Source organism: Pseudophryne corroboree, chromosome 9 (assembly GCF_028390025.1).
Source record: "Pseudophryne corroboree isolate aPseCor3 chromosome 9, aPseCor3.hap2, whole genome shotgun sequence".
NCBI lineage: Eukaryota > Metazoa > Chordata > Amphibia > Anura > Myobatrachidae > Pseudophryne > Pseudophryne corroboree.
The window spans coordinates 215418057-215441863 of NC_086452.1; the positions used below are offsets into that span (position 1 = coordinate 215418057).

Consider the following 23807-nt stretch of genomic DNA (forward strand, 5'->3'; position numbering starts at 1 on the left):
AAATTTAATCACCTCACAAGGGACTAGTGTCAGCGACCATCATAATCATCATCCGTTATTTGAACTTGCTGTACAGACAATATTTTGTGACCGCCTCTGATTGACAGGCAGAGGCGGTCACTGGGCGGGGGGGGCGAATGGCGGCGTTTGAATGCCGTTTCGTGGGCGCAGTCCGGCCAACGCAGGCGTGGGTGGACCGAATGGGGGGCGGGCTGCAGCAGCTGCGTGACGTCACAAGCAGCTGCTGCGGGCCAGGGAGCGATGAGTAGCTCCCGGCCAGCACGCTAAAGCTGCGCTGGCCGGGAGCTACTCTTGAAGTGCAAAGGCATCGCCGATGTGCGATGCCTTTGCACTTCTGTGTGTGTGTGTGTGGGGGAGGGGGGTCGGCACTGACATGCGGGGTGGGATAGCCCTGTGCTGGGCGTCCCCCCGCATGTCAGTGTGAATGATCGTAGCTGTGCTAAATTTAGCACAGCAGCGATCATCTCGGAATGACCCCCAATAAGTGGTAAACTGACCACTGCTGGGCATCTATTATAAACAAAGCTGATGAAAACCTGTAGACAGGTGCAGTATATAGGATGATGCATACCACTATTTTCAAAAATGCCACTAGCTGCATCATTGAAAATATTAATTTTTCATATTTATTTACTTACAGTGATCTTACATTGCTGCAAACATCTGAAATGTCTTGGTAAATGAAAGTATTAATTAAAATGAATAACTTTTTTCTAATATAGCTAACAAATTTACAATTCTGCATTCTTGACGAGACTAAATCGATATATTATCATGCATCATTATAAGTTTATCTTTTTAAAAATGTCCCCATCTAAAAGAAACATTTTGTTATTGTACAAACTTTAACAGAGAACTGTCAACCATTGTGATAGTTAGACCTCTGTGTGAACCACAGGTGTGTACGTCTCCCACTGGGATGTTACCGAAAGCATTTTGTTTAATATTAACTTAGTCAGTCCTACATAAAAGTTATTTGTGTGTACAAAGCCTTCTTGGTCTACTGGTGGCATCCAACAGTACTATAACAGCTTCTACACTCTTGCTTTGAGTATGGCAGCTGGTACTTATGAGTGGGACCAAGAGGGTAAATCTACATGAATGCCAATGAGATATATATATAGAATGCTCTCACTCTTATAGAGGCTGTCCACTTCACTGCAAATTAGAGATGAGCAGTTTGTTTTGACTTGGTTCTTTTCACCAATAAAGCACAAATTTGGATCTTCGCTACCCAAAACACGTGAGAGACAGATAGCCAATAAGATGAGGTTTTCAGATTCAAACATAACCAAATCAAAACCAAACCACTCATCTATACTTTGAAAATTAATGAACCTAAATCCACTCCCTGTCCAACAATAATACCTTGGTGGGACTCCCTTGTTTACTGTAATTAGAAGGGTCCCAGAGCATGTGGCAGTCACTCGTCAGTTCATGTTACTAAAGTTGATCAATAGTAGTCCCAGCTATATGTGAGTGCGGGAATCCTGCTAATTAAAGTAAAAATGGGAAGGTCACAGGAAAGGACTCTATCTAAGGTACTATCATTGGGAGGGGCATCAAATTCATATTTGAAAACCTCATTAATGATAGAAACTCTATGTCCCTTGTGCACACAAAGCATTTCTGTGTAAGAATAAGCTTCCATGATTGAACTCTGTCTTCTATAACCTGACACAAAATATCTGCTGGCTTGCCTTTCTGTTTATTGACATCAACCTCCCCTAAGGGGGACGAATTATCAATATTACTTTATCCCAGAGATTCTGAGTGGAGATTCAGGCACAGCCCAGTTTGGATATCCCTGGTGGTTTCACAATGTAAATGATTGCGGTATCAAAAATAGAAGCAAACTATATTTGTCCCCCTTGAGTAGACAGAATTCCACCTTTAAAATAATAGATTCACAAGGTATGAGACAGATCACTGATTCCAATGCATCTTTAATTTGTTATCTTACTATATGAGAACATTCTGCTGACTGACATTTTCTTGATGTAGCAGTACCTCCTTGTAGAACTGAATGGCGTCTCAAATGCACACTCTACAATATCAATGCTTCAAACTGGGTTTCAGCTAAATATCTTTCTCTCTTGTTACTAAAGTATTTTCTCTGCTGAAAGGCAGCCACAGAGAGACTGTTACTATATTAGCTGTATCCTACTGTAATCTGCATTGTTCCCATTGCTCATGTACAGTATATGTCATATCAGGTCATGTAGAAAGTGAGAACATTCAGACATATGTAGAGAATCGATAATTTTATAGGAATAATTTTGTCCTAGCCAGAGCTGTCCGAGTAGGGTCCAGTATGGTATGCCGGTGGCCGGAATCTCGGCGGCCAGCATACCGGTGCCGCGTTCCCGACCACCGGCATACCGACAGATGGGCGAGCGCAGATGAGCACCTTGCGGGCTTGCTGCACGTGCTACGCAAGCCACGCTATTTATTCTCCCTCCAGGGGGGTCATGGACCCCCAAGAGGGAGAGTAGTTGTTGGTATGCATTCCGGCGCCGGTATACTAAGCGTCGGGATCCCAACAGCCAGCATATTGAATACCACCCGTCCGGGTATGTACATGTACAGGGACGCATGTATGTTATCCTGCAAGCATACGGATATTATTGAAAACAAAAAGATCTTTTAAGGTTGCCAGGGGGGAGGAGGGGGGTTGTGTGTGTGTGTGTGTGTGTGTGTGGGGGGGGGGGGGGGGGGGGGCAGGTGAGGCTATAAAGGTTTTGGTGAGTCACAGGAATCCACAGTCCTCCTACTGGGCTAATAACCAGTGATATTCTTGTTGTCACTCATCACTAATCTTTCAAACACATGACAGGAGCTGATTGGTTGGAGCACTATTTAAGATTTGTAACAAGAATATCACTCGTAATTAAATATGACCCTAGGTTTGAGATTTAGTATTCGATTTTGGCCATTTCTGTGTAAATAATTGGTGGCAGGAGCAGAAAATATGGTACCCTTATAATTCTGTCTACAAAGAAATATATGTATTAATATGGTGTACAATAAAAATGCTACATTTTATCACTGTGACCCCTATCAAATGGTCCAAAAAGGTAAAAAGCCCAGTATTTGCTGAAACAAATGGGATTATTTTATTATTTTGTGCTGCTTGGGAAACCTGCCGCAGTATAGGCCCACTCTGCCTTTTAGCTTACAGTAAAGGTGACAGCAGTGACACAGATTCCCAGGAGAGGGGACAAGAAATAAATGGTATACTAAACTGTATTCATCTGTTACCGGTACCTCTCCAATGTAGTTCCTTCTCATAGTCTCATTTCCCATACAATGCCTACATTTTCTTCAGCAATTCCTCTACAGTCACTTGTTCAGCTTCCATTCCTGCGCTGCCTCACTCTCTCCCTCCCATTGTGCCTGCAGGACTCATATCTGTATAGCAGATGATCTGCACGCTCTCCTGGTGATGGTATGTGCTTCAGTGCTGCAGAACATCTCTGTGGTATTTAACAGGTTAAAATAGAGTGGTTCATATTGAATATGATGTGTCCCCACATAATCTTTGAATAATCTGGCTGCTTGTATGTACTGGTAAAGAAGTGATCTGGTTTTATGTGATATATAATACGTCTCAATGTATCCTAATGAATTACTTATCTGTATGAACAGAAATGACTTTACTTTCCATTCTTATATTATCTTCTATTTATAAAGTGCCAACATTGGGGGTAATTCCAAGTTGATCGCAGCAGGAAATTTTTTAGCAGTTGGCCAAAACCATGTGCACTGCAGGGGAGGCAGATATAACATGTGCAGAGAGTTAGATTTGGGTGTGGTGAGTTCAATCTGCAATCTATATTGCAGTGTAAAAATAAAGCAGCCAGTATTTACCCTGCACAGAAACAATATAACCCACCCAAATCTAACTCTCTCCGCAAATGTTATATCTGCCCCCCCTGCAGTACACATGGTTTTGCCCAACTGCTAAAAAAATTCCTGCTGCGATCAACTTGGAATTACCCCCATTGTCCTGCCGTTGTATCTTAGGGGAATCGTCGTACAAACAAATAACATATAATGACATGTAACAGATATTAAAGTACATTTTAGTTTTAAGTCGTGTGTAGTAAGTGAGCTGAGCTGTGACGTCCCAGCTTTGGGGTTGATTGTACAAACCGGCTGTCTCTCAGTGTGCACAAAATCAAGGAATTTGTAATGGTGCAGAGCCTAACAGGAGGAGAAAGTGACTAGGAGTCTAGGTTCCTCTACAGAACATTACGCAGCGACATGCTGTAATATTCCATATTTAGCCCACGGTGTAGCTATATTTCACCCTGCGCCCTTGCTGCAGGGACAATAAAAATAATCAGCCAAAAACTACAAGTGGTTGCTCATAAGGGCAATAAAAGTTGGGGGAATTATTTATTTAAGGTATAAATTATGAATATCTAAACACATCCAAACAAGGGGTTAAATAACTAAAATAGCATATCTGTGGGTTAATAAAATATTTTGTTGTCCATGAGACAGTTGGTTGTTTGCAGTCTCTTTTCACCCACCCATAACGGATTTAAAGAGCGGGCAGTGTGGCGAACTGCTGTCTAGATTTGTTGCACCATAAATAATTAGAAATAACAATATATGTAACACTGCTCACTTGCTTCTTTGGCAGCCAACTGTTACAAGGGTCCTTAAACCCTGTGTGGCCATTTAATACATGTATCCCTATGAGTGACTTCCAAGCACTTATTAAATAATTTTTATTCTAGAGCAGTTTTTCAGTGGCATCTAACACATTGCTGGATCCTGGCCATTCATGATTCTGAGTGCTGTTAGGATTTAGAATACAGCAGGTTAAGGAGACAGCTCATTATTTTATAGCTGTCTACCTACTTATACATACATTCCAGATTTAACCTATTTTATTTGGAACACAATTGTTGAATTCTGTGACACTCGCATGAAACTTATGAACCAATACAAAATATCCCCATTTACTTTCCAGCATAAAATACATCTCTTATAGTTCACTCCCAGAAACCTGCGCACTTCGCACGCTGTGAAAAACTGGCTATTTTGCACAATAAATTTGCTGAAAGTACAGGTCTCTCTATCCATCTTCTCAAGTGAGGAAAAATCTATTATTATTGATTTATTGCATAGATGAAAAAAACGTTTTTTAGGGGATGTCTCTTATACTTTCTTCAATTCTGTGCTGGGATGGAAATACTTACACTACGCACTATCCTAAATATCTATAATATTGTGTATGGTCATTATTCTACATGTATGTGTACTGTTTACCAATTTCCCCTGAATTTACATACTTCTTTTAAGTTAACTGAGTAATTGCATATTGTTGTAAGATATCTGTGTAGACGTAGTACAGTATATACAGTATGGGTTACGTTTTTTTATATTAAATGCCACAGTCATACTAGTACTTATTTTATTTTTAGATAATGCATTGCACTTATAAATGTAATATACTGTACTGTAATATGTAGCTGCAGCTATCATTAAGTCTCTCTCTCTCTCTCTCTCTCTCTCTGTCTCTCTCTCTCTCTACCTCTCTATTCAGTTGCTTAGAGGTTTACATGATACATTATGACTGTACATACTAAAGTACACTGTTATGCAGGTAACTAAAATTGTTCAGCAGAAATGGGGTTAATATTTTGGATTAAGTGGCTCCGATCTGTAAACCTGGGATTTGCTACAGTTCTCTTCTAGCAATCAGAACACTTTTCCATTCACAAACAAAATACCCTCTATAACAGCTGGGATTCTACCCCAGGGAGCACCACAGAGCTTGCAATCAATAATGCAGAGCTTGTCAAGTATAATCAGCTGAGGTCTCTAGGACCGCTCAGGAATCCTGATGTAGAGCTACAGTAGTATAAGGTTTGCAATCTCTTGTTTGCTGGCATTTGGAAATCTTCTCTCCAAACAGCAAGACACCTCTTTCCTCCTTCTTCTGTGTGCCAGCTGCACCCCCCAACTCTGTCCTGCTCCTCTCCTGCTGCTGTGCATGCTCAGGGTAAGCCTCTCCCACCCCACCCTGAGAATAGAGATCCCTGGCACATCTTATTGAAGCATGTGTCTCCTTTCTTACACCTCAGAGCTATGTGTTTTGCAGTAACTTGGAGGGACAGACTGGTCACTACAAGGACAGCGAGGTCCCCACCCATCATGCCAATGCTAATTGAGAGTGATTGATGCTGCCTCTCAATCCCTCTCAACAAATCTCCTTTCTAAATACCATGAGAATAGTGGCTGCTGTGCATTTCAGCACTCTGGACCAACAGCATCTCCTGACACTGCACATCTGGAGGCCGAGAGTGGAGGGACCTCGCAGAACATCTGGCAACCACTTCCAGGATAGCAACTCCTGATTGTACCTGTGATGCTTTTGTTTTGTTCATTACTTGTTTATTTACAGGATCTACAAGGATAATATGCACTTTATTTCCCAGAAACTCCTCGCACATACCAAGAACACAGGGGGTCCCTGCTCCATCTGAAGAGCTTCGGATTTGGTTAATGACATGGATGATCGGAGGTGATGATCTGCTCTGCTCCTGAACTCTTTGGTGCAGCTTCCAGATAGAACAGGGGCTCATTCTCCTAAAAAGAGAACCTGGATAAAACACTTCTGTTGGCTAATGAGCGCCTATAAAAGGATTATAACTCCTCACACAGGGACTTCTCTTTAATTAGGACACAGAAAGCCTTCCTTCTGTAAGTACATACTTTCCTGAATGTCGTTTCTCTCATTTGCATTTCTTTTATTGCTGAAATGTTCCTAGCACAAGCTGCAAGCGGAGATTCAGGTGAACTCCCTTAGGGGCTGAAGCGAGATGGGGGAAGAAAGAGTTTTTTCTTAATTGTTCCTTATTTTTTGTCAAGATGAGCTTTGATGATGTCACTCTTTGAACAGGTTCCTGTATCTTTGCTCTGTGTCTTGCTGTTATGTGCAAGATACAGCCTTTGAAAGCACTTCCTTCTGATCTCTGTTATCAGCATGAGATGTGTGTAAGTGACTATAGCGCACCCTCTATTTCTCATACATAAAATTGAGCTTCAGTGCAGCTCAAGCCCCAAATACGTATACAGTACCTTGGTGATCTATATTCACCTATAATGTATATTATGTATAAGAAAGCTAATTAAGCATGACATTTTTCACAAACTTGCTGAAAGTACACAAAGGCACTACTGCAGCCAGATACAGTATATGCTATTTTTGTGTCACTGCTGTAACTATATAAAATGACATAATACAATGTTCCAAAAATAGAAGCTGTCTTTAAAAATTAGAAGTGTAGCCTAACAACTGAGAAACGTCTCTATGGCTTACTACACTTGTGTTATCAGTGCATACAGTTTGAATCATTGACTACTGACCTCCGTAACACTCAGTTGATGAAGCCTCTTAGATTAAAACACAAAGAACACAACAAATAAAACCACAGCATTGACCCATGACAGATACCTGTTTTTAATTCCCAACTTTAATATGATGCTGTTCTTTCACCTATCTCACAATGCTGATGCTCCACTTTTGCGAGTCACTGCGAGATAGATGAGTGACTGTCTGCAAAGAGCACTCCGACCATTAGCATCCAGAGAACATTAGCAGTCAAATTGGTCCCCAAAGGAAAGCAGCAGAGAGAGATGCAGCACCCCCTGGTGGACACTTACAGGAAAATAGATTGAAACAACTGGTTGCAACTCGCAGTTTAGGCAGCACGATCCTGAAAGGTAGTGGTGAGACACCATACAAGTGTTGTATTATTATTATTATTATTATTATTATTATTATTTAAAGTGTAGCATTAGCTCTGCTTAGACTTGGCAATAAACACTGCACAAAGGCAGAATGCAGGTAAAGACAATAATTAACCCCTTCATTGCTAGGAAGCAGACAGGGATTTTTATATTTGTTCCTGATATGTTGTGTATTATAATAGCTGTGTATTCCTGACAGAAATGCAATATTTAGTAAATGCCATGTGATCTCAGTGACTGCTTATTGGTGTACACAATGAAGTATTAATATGTTAGTATTAGATATACTGACACAAGACTATTAGAAGGAAATAAGAAAAGTGTGAAATCATTGACTTTTTATAATTATTGCACATGAAAAGAGATCTGCCGTCTTTGGAGAAGTGCATACTGGTATGTAAAATGGTATGACACAACTAATCATGGATAATAATTAAATTATAAACTATAATTCATTGTTTAAAGTATAAACATAATACAGGCATTTGAAAGGTTCTACAATATATACAATAAATAAAACAATCTTGCAAATTTGCAGGATTTCCTTTAATAGTAGTACATTTGTCTTTACTAGTCAATTTGCCCACTAAATAAAAACCCCATAGTACATACCACAGTCAGTTTAATTTTGCATTCACATCTCACACTATAACCGAACACATGGAAATTAATGTGAAGCTGTAAACTTATGGGTGACACATCCTGTGAATATTTAGTAGTAGTGATCTCATTCCTGCAACAAGAAAACAGCCCAATTATCAGACTGTGCAACAGGATTGAGCTCTTATCCAGAACAGATAAACCCACTTGAGTGTGAGGATTTTCTTGCAAATACAATTGCTGTTAAATGCAGTAACACAGGGTATATTGCTGAACCAGTATCCATCCTTTTTAAAATTCCAAGAAACCTATTTGCTAGTATAGCACCCGGATTATGTGTTATCAGACAGAGATATTTTCTCAAGCAGAGGACTCATTGTACAATTTCATATGCCCCTTTTATTATAAAGAATGTGACATTTCCTCTGCTATAAAGGATCTTTACTAACTTTCTAGAGACAGACCACAATGTTAACATTTTACATTTTTAATTAGTATTGTTTAATACTATACACAGATATAAATGTTATAATCTTGCATTGTTCGTTAGGTCTGTGCGATTGTATTACCAACTTTTAATTTATTTTTGGTAAAAAAAAACACCTTTATTTGATACCTACATTTAATGGATTCAGATACATAATTGTTAAATTTAAAGTATGCTTCCAAACCATGTAATTAAAAGTGCACATAAATCAAGGAAGTGCTCTTGTGCAATCTGCACTGCGCCTTGATACATTGCATCTATAAAAAAAGACAGTGCAGATATCCTGGTGCAACTGTAGATCCCAGTTGCCCAACTAATGCATTGATTTCACTTAATGCCATTTCTTAAGCAGTAAAAAACAACTTTGGCAATTTAAAGGTAACTTTTTACACAACTGTGGATAGGCAGCAGCTTGCAGGGGACCGTTGCCAATTTACAGTTATTTACTGTATTTGTTGTGTATTTTTGGATACAGTTTTGTTATAATAATACAACTTTTCGCCTGGTCAGTATCCTCAGAAATGTGTCCATAAGGCATAAAAATATAGCTTGTGTCTTGCTGCAATATCACAAATATAGACAAATAATGGCAGTTTAAATCTGGAGGTACTGTAGATCAGTCATTAAGAGGGGGTTAGATGACTGTTGTTGCTGTCATTCTGATTAGCAAACAGCCAGCAGTTCTGAAGACAGAAATATAACGTGTAAAGCCTACATAAAATGTCCATAACCTTTTTCAAAATGTTTGTTGTAACACATTTTAAATAGAAACTGAATATCAGTATTATAACTAAAATCACCTATTGGGGAAAAGTGGAAATGTCAAGGGTCTTTGTGCTTCCTTCTGAGAAAGAAAATGAGGTCAAGAATCTCTTAAATCTGTGTTCTGTTATTATGACTCATTTCAGCTTTTTACTCTGCAGAATGGAAAAATGGCCAAGAAATCCCACACACTCCTAATTTCACTTCATAGTCTTGATATCAGTATAATATGATTCTTTTTCTAATTGTCAGTTAAAAATACAGTTCTCCTAATTCTAAAATGTGTATTACTTACAGAGGGCTTCAGTTATGATAATACCATGTGATAATACCATAATTTTATGGAAGCATTTATCATGACCACCCTTAGAACCCTTGACTCCTCTTACCCCAGTCGAAGGTTTTAGGCATAAGATGCATATGTATTTTTACATTATTTTATACACATTTACATAAAATATATATTATATACACTGATAGTATTCCGTCAGATTTAATTTCCTTTTAATTTTGTATTTACATTGTCGGATTAATTAGTTTAGGATATGGATTTTCATTACTAGCCAATAAAACATCTAACCCAAGTAATCATGCTGAATCTCAATAAAAAGATGGACGTTGGTAAGACATACTGTACGTTATTCAGACAGCCGATTTTCTGCTATAGTGAAGGGGTTACATTCTGTACAGTACATCCACACATGTACTTACAATGCACATAATATTTATGATCATACTGTATGCCATATTGCAAAGTCATAAAATGTATTAATTTACAATAATACGTTTGCGTAATTTCAAAGGTTTTCTTATACATTTTAGCAACCAGATTGAATATGGTCAATACAGAAGTCCTTCAGCCAGCAGTGCTCAGGCATCTGGCAGATTTTGTATTTTTCATATATGCTAGTAAGTATAAAAAATCAAAATGACAAAATTGATAAGTAAATAAAACATTCACATTTGTGTTTTAGTAACGTAAAGGTTAATCAACTGTTGAATCCCAAGACATTTTGATGCCATATATATTTTTCTAACGTAAATTTAGCATATCCCATGTACTTTAAATCATTACACCTGACGATGAAAAACGAATTTCAGCAGGGTAATGGTAATTAGCTCACAAGGGACGTGTATATATTTTTAAAGATCTGTTCATTTATGTGCCACCTATTTCCATACATTTTTTCAGTCTGCATACATGATCAGTGTTCAGTTACGTAGTCATTCTCATATTCCATACTTTTGATACTTTATCCATGTGTTGATGAATAGGCCAATAATTAACCTGTACTGTTTTCCCAAGGTCACTTGATTTAAGAAACTGTAAAGCAGAAAAGTACTGGGATATATTTCATGGATATTTTACAAAACCAACTGTATTATAATTTATTTTTAATAAGTATTATATAAAAAAAGTGTGCTTCTTTGAAAAGCTGAACCATGCATACATCTCATGATAAATCTAGCTGGAAATTTTTTTTCCCCCTCATTCATATGTGATCGTTATGAACTGAAATACTATAAAGACTCTTTTAGAGGCTGGCATAAGTCTGTAAGTGAATCCACCAACCTTCTTACCTATTTTATTCCAGCTTAATTCGGCCTAATGTAAATTAAGGACTTTTCCATTACAGTATATCAAAATATGGAATATTAATTGATGAGTTCCATAATGAGTCCAGATAAGAACCAGAGGATATACTGACCCCTCACCTGCTTTCTGTCACCTTGACCTTAGTTTTAGTCAGCTAACTTAAGGGTCTCTCTTGGCAATAACCAGGTCATTATTTCTAGTTTTTCCAATAAAGGCTTCATCATACTCTACATAGCCCTATCTGATTCCCTGAAATCTGTAGTATTGCTGCAATAATTGTAGAAGTCATTGAGCTTTAAATCACAAGCAGAAAAAAGGAGCGCTGTTACAAATATGTGCCAAGGACCTGTAACATCACTCTTTTTTCTTTGGTATTTTTTTATCCATGAGTCTGGCACGGGTATTTTCCAGGAGCATCGTTCTGGCCTGGTGGATGTCACAGTGGTCTTCCCGGTCTTATATTAATCTGTTGTTTATTATTAATAAGTATTTTAGAGCCCAAATACATATTTTGTTTATGAGCCTTTATTCACATTTACTAAGTCATTCAGATCTGTGACTTTAGTAGAAGGTATTTAGACCCTGGTGTAGATTGGATTTCCTTTGCACCGCTATGAGTATAGAGAATGTGGCAAAAGGTGTGTGTCACCTAAACTATGTATAAAGATACTCCGCAAACCGCCATGATGCGCTTTACATGACACTTACACTATTATCAACCTGCTTGAGTTCACTTCATAGGAACACATTGAGCCTGTAATAACATCCATAGTATCTCTCACATTGTTTTATTGAACCGTTACGTATAACACCATCCACTGTCTAATAGAACTTACTCAACAATGACTTGTAATCTAGCACTGATCCATACCTGTTACTTTACTCCAACAACCAAACACCTAAACACTGCTGGAACTTAAATTTATCTTCTCTAGATCTATAGAAACGTATTTATTTCATGTCTTCCAAATAGTCATTCAGGCTCATACATCTGCCTAATTTGTTCATCTCACTCATTCTGCTATGTAAATGGCTTCTTCTTGTCGTGGTTGTATCACACAAACCTATTAAATGGCTTGTGGCTGCTCCCAGTATACCTGGCTGCATGTAGAATGCCTACCACTGATTGTTGCACCGAGCTGCACTTGCTATTGCTCTCTATTACAACCTTAACACCTCAATCGCTTCATACAGATATCCTACATGACCATATTTCCACCATGTAAATAATCCCTGCAGCTCTTACTGATATGGACGACATCTATGTGTCTTCTATTACCGTTCATTAACATTAGATTTTAAACCCCTCAATAAAATTAGCATGTGGGTAAAGGCCAGGTCAATTTCCACTATTATATCCCTTCACATAGATTATAAATTGCTGTACGGACAAGAAAAGCTCTAATTTCTCTTTGGATATATATTCAGTTATCTATTTTAGTTCCATTGATACCGGCTGTATGGAAAATAAACCTTTGGTTTAAGCTGAGGATATTTTCAGATATGCACTCATTATAATGAGTTCTTCAGGGCTTACACCCTTTCTACAGCTAATATTCTTCATTTGAGTGTTCTAACGTTCATATCTGTGCATAAAGTCCCCCTTTCATATACCCATAGCTCCTAATAATTTTCTATTTACATGCCGCATATTATTACTGGTAATGGATTCCGGTGCTCTATGACATATGACTGCAAAGTCTCTTTAGCCCCCATTTTCACAGAACGCTGAGAGGAAGCATAACTGTACTCTCACCCTGCAAAAGATTCACACCATACAAATGCATGATAAATGCTCAAAAACACGTCTCCCGTACATGCTGTACATTGTAATTTTGGGATGCACCATTTTGCTCATGCTGGGGACATGACTGGTTATAAATTTAATTAGTGTATTACTGGCATGTTCCTTCATTATGATATGTACCTTGTGGATTGTGAAATCCTTTAGCTTCAGTTTTAGTAACAAAACTGTGCTGCATAAAACCAGTTTATTATATTATCCATTCCCTTCTTTAATCATATTCTTTAACCTCTTTATTGCCATATCTGCCATTTATGTGGTCGCATACTCATAGTCACAAGATATTAATTGTTGAGGAGCTTCATTATTTTACCTTTTAAAAGCACCTTTAGATATTGTACAGTACTAGCTGGGATTCACTTCCATTCATAGGTTATTTTAAAGTGTTCTTGTTTTAGCTATTTCTTAAAGCAAACTCTTAAACAAATGCCCAGTCATGCTTTGTGAGAATATTAATGCCTTCTAATAATTACTCTACTAATTCTTGAATTATGTGGGCACAGAGGAGTGTTGACATTGCCTCTGATAGCTCCAGATATAACATATTGATGTACTTTGCTTGTAAGATGACAGAAAACAGTTATTCTGAGCAAATTTTCTAGTGATTTTGCTAGGGACAATCAGTGCAAATTGCCAATTTCCTTTGGACTGGCGCCTGATTGAATTAATTTCTCCGTCTCACAGAAAACGAGCCTTTTAGCTAATTTAAGTTTCATTATTCTGCACGGAGAATCTGTTTAGACTCTGAAGTGGGTGCAGTGAATGAGACCAATTTTCGTTTATTAATTGCGAGGCGGCTCAGATCTAATTTAGCATTTAATGCTTCTCACTGCACATCTTCAAGGACTTACAATGGTCGCCATATTTAATCATTGCACGAAAATATTTTAGGTAAGGTGTTTCACCAGTAAGCATGCATTTAATTTCACAAGTTAACTATAGTTATTTTTAGGGACACATTTTTAACATTGTTCAATTAATGAGGAAATAATTGTCGCAGTACAAAATGCTGTGTTTTTCCATGTACAATAACTGATTAGAAAGAAAAATGTTTAACAGGGTTTTCCAATTTAATTTAAGACCTGTAACAGTTTTCATATAGCGCTGGTAGAGATGTAAGAAGCCACACATAATTCAGTGCATACCAGCAGCCGGTGACATTATGTGACAGTAGGACACTGATGCTTCCACATTGAGGTGGGTCCAGTATTCTGGTGAGCTCAACACCTAGTGGCTACATAAAGAGTTCTCCCAATGTTATAAGGATGTTGTAGTAGCAATAGTCAATTATGAGGCTGGTGTGACGCCCTGGAAAAAATTCTGAGCATGCAAAAGAGTACAACACATAGCATCTAAGTATTGTCACATCCAATTGGTGCAACCCATGGCTTTCTGGTTGTCAAGAATGAAGAAGTTCCAGCATGCTTTGCCAGTGCTGATACTGGGTACTTGGATTTATGCTTCCACTATGCTAGAGAGCTGCACCTGTAATGGCTGAATAAGCCTTGGTGGTTCTAATGAGTCAGTGGTGGCTAGTTTATGGAAAGAAGAAATCAGCTTGGAGCAGGGTAGTACTGTATGTGAGAGACTCAGCTGGACCCTGAGAGATACTGCCCATATAAATTTTCCTATATTACCGCCAGTGATAGAAGATTGCATCACTGGGCACCATAGCAAACTTTTGCAGGTACCCAGTGATGCCACTCCATCCTGGGCCCCTCAGTCCAACGAATGCTCCGAAGATGCCTCCACTCAGTTTAAAAAGAACAGTGCAAAGGAATTAGGAATGGGAGCAGCATAGCTGGGCACCCTTCACAGTTGCGCACCAAATCTTTTGCTCCTTCGGCACTTTTCATAGTTTTGCCACTGATGGCTGCTGCCATTGATAACACAGGCCTGCAAAACATTAGTTAAACAGCTTAAAAAATACTGCTTCACTGAATAGCAATGCTTATAGAGCGTGCTAACTAAACATGACACAAACACATGTATTAATTCACAAATACGGCATTATAAAATATTCCTCAGTTCCCACACAAGGCCAGTGAACTTCATGTCACTTATTATAACAAATATATTATTTAGCATCTCAAGAAATATTATACTGTTTTCTATAATTCTCTGCGATTTCTAATGAACACACATGAATAGAGTATCTCTTTTCTTTATATTGTCTCCTTATAAACCCTGCATCTGTATAGTGTTTACATTCTGAACTTTCTATGTACTGTATACGGTATGTATAGCATCGACATATTACACAGTACTTTACAGAGAGTATCTACTGACACCGGTCTCTGCCACAGCAGAACGCACAATACTTACCACATAAACATGGACACACTATAGGGTTAATTTTGTTAGAAGCTAATTAACCTATTGTATCATTACGAGATAACCCAAGCAAACATAAGAAGTACATACGAACTACAATAATATTCATATTATTAGAGTGTTCTGTTGGGGTTAAATATTTAATTGGCAAAGACAACACCATTTTTGGATGTGTTATAGTAGAAATAAAAGCTCCATTTATTACCGTTCTCTAGATAAATGATGACCTGTAATCCACCAGCACACTGACAAGGCCTGTGACCTCAAGTGTCTTATCTGTAATGCACTCCTGGCCACTACCGGTCTATGCCAGCCACACATCATTAAACAGAGGCCAAGTCCACACCGCTCTGACTGTCTGACTTTTATAATACGTTAATAATATCTGTGTGATGCTAAAGGCAGATATTAAGCGTGTCAGGGTTTGCTGCAGAAATGGCAGCCCTTCAGCTGGACACTTACAATCAGAGGAGTTCTTGGCAGTTGTTTTCAAGGTAGTGGAAGGTTTTCATTTTCACTTGTGCTGGTGACAGGTACCTAATGGTCCTTACTTGCTAGATGACTGACTGGAACAACAGTCTCATGTGAAAAACTTTAGAAAACCAGAATATTCCAATTTGGTGTAAAAAAATGTCTCAATTAGGCTAAAGAATGGTAGCCTTGTTTATCAATATATTATAGAGTAGCCTCAGGGTATATTGCTTTGTTGCAAACTGGAATTAAACAGTTTGACTTCAAGCGGAATAGTTACACAAAGTGTCAATCAAACAAACAAACAAACAAACAAACAAGAAGTTGTCTAGTTGCTGTGCATAGTAAAGCTCGGTATACACTGAGCAGATTGGACCAATCATGTGGTCTACATCACTCAGTGTGTACGCTCAATGGGCCTAATTCAGAATTGATCGCAGCAGCAAATTTGTTAGCCGATGGGCAAAACCATGTGCACTGCAGGGGGGGCAGATATAACATGTGCAGAGAGAGTTATATTTGGTGGGTTATATTAATTCTGTGCAGGGTAAATACTGGCTGCTTTATTTTACAGTGCAATTTAGATTTCAGTTTGAACACACCCCACCCAAATCTAACTCTCTCTGCATAAGTTATATCTGTCCACCCCATCAGTGCACATGGTTTTGCCCATCTCCTAACAAATTTGCTGCTACGATCAGGTCTGAATTACGCCCCATGTGCACTGCAGATATAACATGTGTCAGTTAAGTGATTAATCAACTGTTACATTGTTACTCATCCTCATATGTGCCAGAGATCGGAAGCCACTACTCTTCATGGGATACCTTTTGCTCTATCCAAGTGCACTTTATACAAGGAATAGAACATATAAATACCAAATCATTATAATAAATGTATACAAATGGTACGTAGAGTCTTACATTCCCCATGCACATAACTTATTTTAGGCATAAATCAGGGTTTAATGAGTAGCACTTTGTAACATTGCACCCATTACCCTTTACACACACAGCATACCTGATGTACCTGTAGTTACATTGCCAGTAGTCGGGATCCCGGCGGTCAGGATACCGAAGCTGAAATCCAGACAACTCACAATGCCGCCATCCGAAATCCCGGCTAACGGGCTATTCCCACTCATGGGTGTCCATGACACCCATAGAGTGGGAATAGACCCTGTGGCTTCGTTGTACTCATCCCGCCTGCCAACATTCTAGCGGCCGGGATCCCAGCGTTGGTATGCTGACCACCGGGATCCCGGCTGCCGGCATCCCATACCCAATGCCTTTACAGATATCATCATCTTTTTAAACCACATAAATCACACGCAGCTATTTAGTAATACTTTTTATTTTAATTATCCCCCTTCCCTAACCCCCCCCCCCCCCCCCCAACACCCAGGTTCCCTACACAGTCCCAAATAATTGTATGTATTTTAATGGAATGGATAGAATACAATTACATTCAGTATTCACTAGAGATGAGCGGGTTCGGTTTCTTTGAATCCGAACCCGCACGAACTTCACTTTTTTTTTCACGGGTCCGAGCGACTCGGATCTTCCCGCCTTGCTCGGTTAACCCGAGCGCGCCCGAACGTCATCATGACGCTGTCGGATTCTCGCGAGGCTCGGATTCTATCGCGAGACTCGGATTCTATATAAGGAGCCGCGCGTCGCCGCCATTTTCACACGTGCATTGAGATTGATAGGGAGAGGACGTGGCTGGCGTCCTCTCCATTTAGATTAGATTTAGAAGAGAGAGAGAGAGAGAGATTGCTGTGATACTGTAGATTAGAAGAGAGTGCAGAGTGCAGACAGAGTTTAGTGACTGACGACCACAGTGACCAGTGACCACCAGAGACAGTGCAGTTGTTTGTTTTATTTAATATATCCGTTCTCTGCCTGAAAAAAACGATACACAGTCACACAGTGACTCAGTCTGTGTGCACTGCTCAGCCCAGTGTGCTGCACATCAATGTATTGTATATAAAGCTTATAATTGTGGGGGAGACTGGGGAGCACTGCAGGTTGTTATAGCAGGAGCCAGGAGTACATGATAAATAATATTATATTAAAATTAAACAGTGCACACTTTTGCTGCAGGAGTGCCACTGCCAGTGTGACTAGTGGTGACCAGTGCCTGACCACCAGTATATTAGTAGTATTGTATACTATCTCTTTATCAACCAGTCTATATTAGCAGCAGACACAGTACAGTGCGGTAGTTCACGTCTGTGGCTACCTCTGTGTCGGCACTCGGCAGGCAGTCCGTCCATCCATAATTGTATTATATACCACCTAACCGTGGTTTTTTTTTTCTTTCTTTATACCGTCGTCATAGTCATACTAGTTGTTACGAGTATACTACTATCTCTTTATCAACCAGTGTACAGTGCGGTAGTTCACGGCTGTGGCTACCTCTGTGTCGGAACTCGGCAGGCAGTCCGTCCATCCATAATTGTATTATAATATATACCACCTAACCGTGGTTTTTTTTTCGTTCTTTATACCGTCGTCATACTAGTTGTTACGAGTATACTACTATCTCTTTATCAACCAGTGTACAGTGCGGTAGTTCACGGCTGTGGCTACCTCTGTGTCGGAACTCGGCAGGCAGTCCGTCCATCCATAATTGTATTATAATATATACCACCTAACCGTGGTTTTTTTTTCGTTCTTTATACCGTCGTCATACTAGTTGTTACGAGTATACTACTATCTCTTTATCAACCAGTGTACAGTGCGGTAGTTCACGGCTGTGGCTACCTCTGTGTCGGCACTCGGCAGGCAGTCCGTCCAACCATAATTGTATTATATACCACCTAACCGTGGTTTTTTTTTCATTCTTTATACCGTCGTCATACTAGTTGTTACGAGTATACTACTATCTCTTTATCAACCAGTGTACAGTGCGGTAGTTCACGGCTGTGGCTACCTCTGTGTCGGCACTCGGCAGGCAGTCCGTCCAACCATAATTGTATTATATACCACCTAACCGTGGTTTTTTTTTCATTCTTTATACCGTCGTCATACTAGTTGTTACGAGTATACTACTATCTCTTTATCAACCAGTGTACAGTGCGGTAGTTCACGGCTGTGGCTACCTCTGTGTCGGCACTCGGCAGCCCGTCCATAATTGTATATACCAGTGACCTAACCGTGGTTTTTTTTTCTTTCTTTATACATACATACTAGTTACGAGTATACTATCTCTTTATCAACCAGTCTATATATTAGCAGCAGACACAGTACAGTGCGGTAGTTCACGGCTGTGGCTACCTCTGTGTCGGCACTCGGCAGCCCGTCCATAATTGTATATACCACCTAACCGTGGTTTTTTTTTCTTTCTTTATACATACATACTAGTTACGAGTATACTATCTCTTTATCAACCAGTCTATATATTAGCAGCAGACACAGTACAGTGCGGTAGTTCACGGCTGTGGCTACCTCTGTGTCGGCACTCGGCAGCCCGTCCATAATTGTATATACCACCTAACCGTGGTTTTTTTTTCTTTCTTTATACATACATACTAGTTAAGAGTATACTATCTCTTTATCAACCAGTCTATATATTAGCAGCAGACACAGTACAGTGCGGTAGTTCACGGCTGTGGCTACCTCTGTGTCGGCACTCGGCAGCCCGTCCATAATTGTATATACCACCTAACCGTGGTTTTTTTTTCTTTCTTTATACATACATACTAGTTACGAGTATACTATCTCTTTATCAACCAGTCTATATATTAGCAGCAGACACAGTACAGTGCGGTAGTTCACGGCTGTGGCTACCTCTGTGTCGGCACTCGGCAGCCCGTCCATAATTGTATATACCACCTAACCGTGGTTTTTTTTTCTTTCTTTATACATACATACTAGTTACGAGTATACTATCTCTTTATCAACCAGTCTATATTAGCAGCAGACACAGTACAGTGCGGTAGTTCACGGCTGTGGCTACCTCTGTGTCGGCACTCGGCAGCCCGTCCATAATTGTATATACCACCTAACCGTGGTTTTTTTTTCTTTCTTTATACATACATACTAGTTACGAGTATACTATCTCTTTATCAACCAGTCTATATATTAGCAGCAGACACAGTACAGTGCGGTAGTTCACGGCTGTGGCTACCTCTGTGTCGGCACTCGGCAGCCCGTCCATAATTGTATATACCACCTAACCGTGGTTTTTTTTTCTTTCTTTATACATACATACTAGTTACGAGTATACTATCTCTTTATCAACCAGTCTATATATTAGCAGCAGACACAGTACAGTGCGGTAGTTCACGGCTGTGGCTACCTCTGTGTCGGCACTCGGCAGCCCGTCCATAATTGTATACTAGTATCCAATCCATCCATCTCCATTGTTTACCTGAGGTGCCTTTTAGTTGTGCCTATTAAAATATGGAGAACAAAAATGTTGAGGTTCCAAAATTAGGGAAAGATCAAGATCCACTTCCACCTCGTGCTGAAGCTGCTGCCACTAGTCATGGCCGAGACGATGAAATGCCAGCAACGTCGTCTGCCAAGGCCGATGCCCAATGTCATAGTACAGAGCATGTCAAATCCAAAACACCAAATATCAGTAAAAAAAGGACTCCAAAACCTAAAATAAAATTGTCGGAGGAGAAGCGTAAACTTGCCAATATGCCATTTACCACACGGAGTGGCAAGGAACGGCTGAGGCCCTGGCCTATGTTCATGGCTAGTGGTTCAGGTTTTTTGGAAGGGACATCCTGCGTGACACTGCAGTGCCACTCCTAGATGGGCCCGGTGTTTGTGTCGGCCACTAGGGTCGCTAATCTTACTCACACAGCTACCTCATTGCGCCTCTTTTTTTCTTTGCGTCATGTGCTGTTTGGGGAGGGTTTTTTGGAAGGGCCATCCTGCGTGACACTGCAGTGCCACTCCTAGATGGGCCCGGTGTTTGTGTCGGCCACTAGGGTCGCTAATCTTACTCACACAGCTACCTCATTGCGCCTCTTTTTTTCTTTGCGTCATGTGCTGTTTGGGGAGGGTTTTTTGGAAGGGACATCCTGCGTGACACTGCAGTGCCACTCCTAGATGGGCCCGGTGTTTGTGTCGGCCACTAGGGTCGCTTATCTTACTCACACAGCGACCTCGGTGCAAATTTTAGGACTAAAAATAATATTGTGAGGTGTGAGGTATTCAGAATAGACTGAAAATGAGTGTAAATTATGGTTTTTGAGGTTAATAATACTTTGGGATCAAAATGACCCCCAAATTCTATGATTTAAGCTGTTTTTTAGTGTTTTTGGAAAAAAACACCCGAATCCAAAACACACCCGAATCCGACAAAAATAATTCGGTGAGGTTTTGCCAAAACGCGTTCGAACCCAAAACACGGCCGCGGAACCGAACCCAAAACCAAAACACAAAACCCGAAAAATTTCAGGCGCTCATCTCTAGTATTCACCACTACTATTTCTATTTATAGAGGGCCACTTTCCACTGTCAGTGGTTTCCTTGTACTTGTCATCTTGATCTAACAATGCACCTCTCCTGAGATACAGCACATGTGACATTATGCACTGTAATGTAAGATGTCCTGGTGTCTGTCTACTCACTGTAGCACATAACACAACATTCACAGCCAAGATATACACACAGCCCAACCAGCAGGTTACACTGTGCCTAGTTAACTTACGCAAAGATAGTACCAACCATACACTGATAAATAGTGTATGTGGCTGAGCTGTGCTTACTGTGACACCATAGGTACTAATAGGAGGGGACATTACTCTAGTCATATGGCGTATTCTGCTTCCAGGCTATCAGTGTATTCACTTATGAACTAGAACTAGCTAGAAATGACTAAGGGGCAGATGTATTAAGCCTGGAGAAGTGATAAAGCAGTGATAAGTGGAAGGTGATAACGGCGCCCCAGACAATCAGCTCCTAACAGTCAATTTACATATTGGAGTTGATTGGCTGGTGCATTATCACCTTGTACTTGGCACTGCTTTATCACTTCTCCAGGCTTAATACATCTGCCCCTTTGTTCTGACTAATAACTCTGCACTAAAACAAGGTAGTGGCGTCATCCTGCTCAGCTCACTGATCCATAGGAAAAGCAAATGACCATGAATCCAGAAAAGCCTCTTGGAGGATGACCAGTACATGACCAGTACAGGCCAGTGTGCCTGATTTACATTTGCATGAAGTGTCAAGGCTGCACACAGCAGGCCGATGTTATCATTCTGCGCATACCTCCCAGTCGCACAGCGCTTGTGTCCCAATTGTTGGTGCTCTGCAATGCAGAAAAGAATCAGGTGCACGGTCTGTGGAATTCAGTGGGTGTTCCTGGGAGGGTACATGGAGGTGGCTAACAAGAAATGGGTGTGTTGTGGGTGTGCCACTGTAAGTCAAGTGACTGGTCACATAGGAGGCCATACTCGAACAGAGGAACTGCACCTGCCATAGGGCTGTTGCACTGAGACAGAACTGCACCACTGCAATATGCTACAAGTGGGCATCTCACTATTAATGAAAGCGGCCCTAGCATTCACATAAACCCATGTCTGCTTGTAACTCTGAATCAGAACCTTAATGTTTATAATAAAGCACGGCTATTGCTGCCAAGTATCTCTGCTGAAAGTCCAGATTTAGTCAGTGGGAATAATACATCAGTGCACATCTTAGAGCTCTCTTCCTAAGCGCACACTTACAAGTGTAAAGCTTTAGAAATGAGGCCTTTCAGGTTATTAAGTCTGTGTTATTTCAGGAATTGATGCTTTGGGTAGAACCAAACTGGCAAGTAGCTAGTTGCCATTGAGGGAGTATAACCAGGGTCAGTATATGTATCTTGCTGCGTGCGACTTGGAATCAGACCCAGCATGTCTCTGTTTTAACTTGATCTCTACTTTAATACAGTAACATTAGTAGGATCACTCACTGTATTAAAGTAGAAATCAAGTTAAAACAATGGGGCAGATGTATTAACCCTGGAGAATGGATAAGGAAGTGATAAGTGCAAGGTGATAATGCACCAGCCAGTCAGCTCCTAACTGTAATTTTTCACATCTGTAATGATTGGTTGGTGCATTATCACCTTGCACTTATCACTGCTTTATCACTTCTCCAGGCTTAATACATCTGCCCCAATGTGTATATCTATATTTTTGCTGCTCACTGATATAAAAATACTCACTCCTTGAACAGCAAATATATTTAGGAGCCTATTCATCAATTAATATTTGTGCGATATCCCTTGAAAACACTAGTTTTCAGAGGGTACCCAAAATATTAAGTTTCCCATGAATCTATGGGGGACTGCAGCAGATATTGGAGATATCCATTTTTGATCGCAAAAGCAATTGAAAGACAACATCTCCCTAAATAAAATACTTTATAGTGAAGTCAGTAAAGGATTCCTGAATTTAACACAACAAAATACAATAGCACAGTATACTCCTTTTAAATACCCATTATCTATCTTTATCGAATATAATTTATTAAGTAGACTAGGCTTCCATTTAATTTTTTATCTGTATTGCACAAGCACAAATAAGAGAGCTTGGCCACAGTACCTAACACAATTGTAACCTACCTTACGCACTGTTTACCAGGAGAGGGATAAAGGATAAGCAGCGATATGATATTTTAATTATCGGATATAGAATTATATGCCTCTAGAATTTGATATGTCCCTTAGAATTACATGTCCCCCAAGCAATTGAATTCATGTAATTTTTTATGGACTTCATTTGTTGTCCTTATGCAGTTTGTGCAGTGAGTTCACCTCTGTAATGACAATGATGCACGCTGGCTACACCCATCATTCACATGTTTTGCAGCAATGGATGTGAAATTATCTTCCTCACAGTTCTCTCCAACGCATAAGTGCACAGTGGTCAAAAAGGTTCATCTGCCCATTCAGCATAAGCTGTGTCTGCATTTTTCTAGCTTTTAAACATCATTATATGTGTTAAAAAA

The 23807-nt window shown here is 39.8% G+C and overlaps 1 protein-coding gene across 9 annotated transcripts in view; it reads left to right on the top strand.

The window, feature by feature from the left end:
• Positions 1-5898: 5898 nt before the first annotated feature.
• NTNG1 (netrin G1) overlaps positions 5899-23807 on the top strand; it is a 501549-nt gene continuing 483640 nt past the window's right edge. For 3 of the 9 annotated variants that reach the window (XM_063940108.1, XM_063940109.1, XM_063940111.1), the window contains exon 1: positions 5904-6741. The gene's annotated coding sequence lies outside the window, so the exon portion shown is untranslated. Of the gene's footprint in view, positions 6742-23807 lie in introns of all 9 variants that reach the window. The other 6 variants (XM_063940104.1, XM_063940105.1, XM_063940103.1 and 3 more) reach the window with 5 other exon arrangements.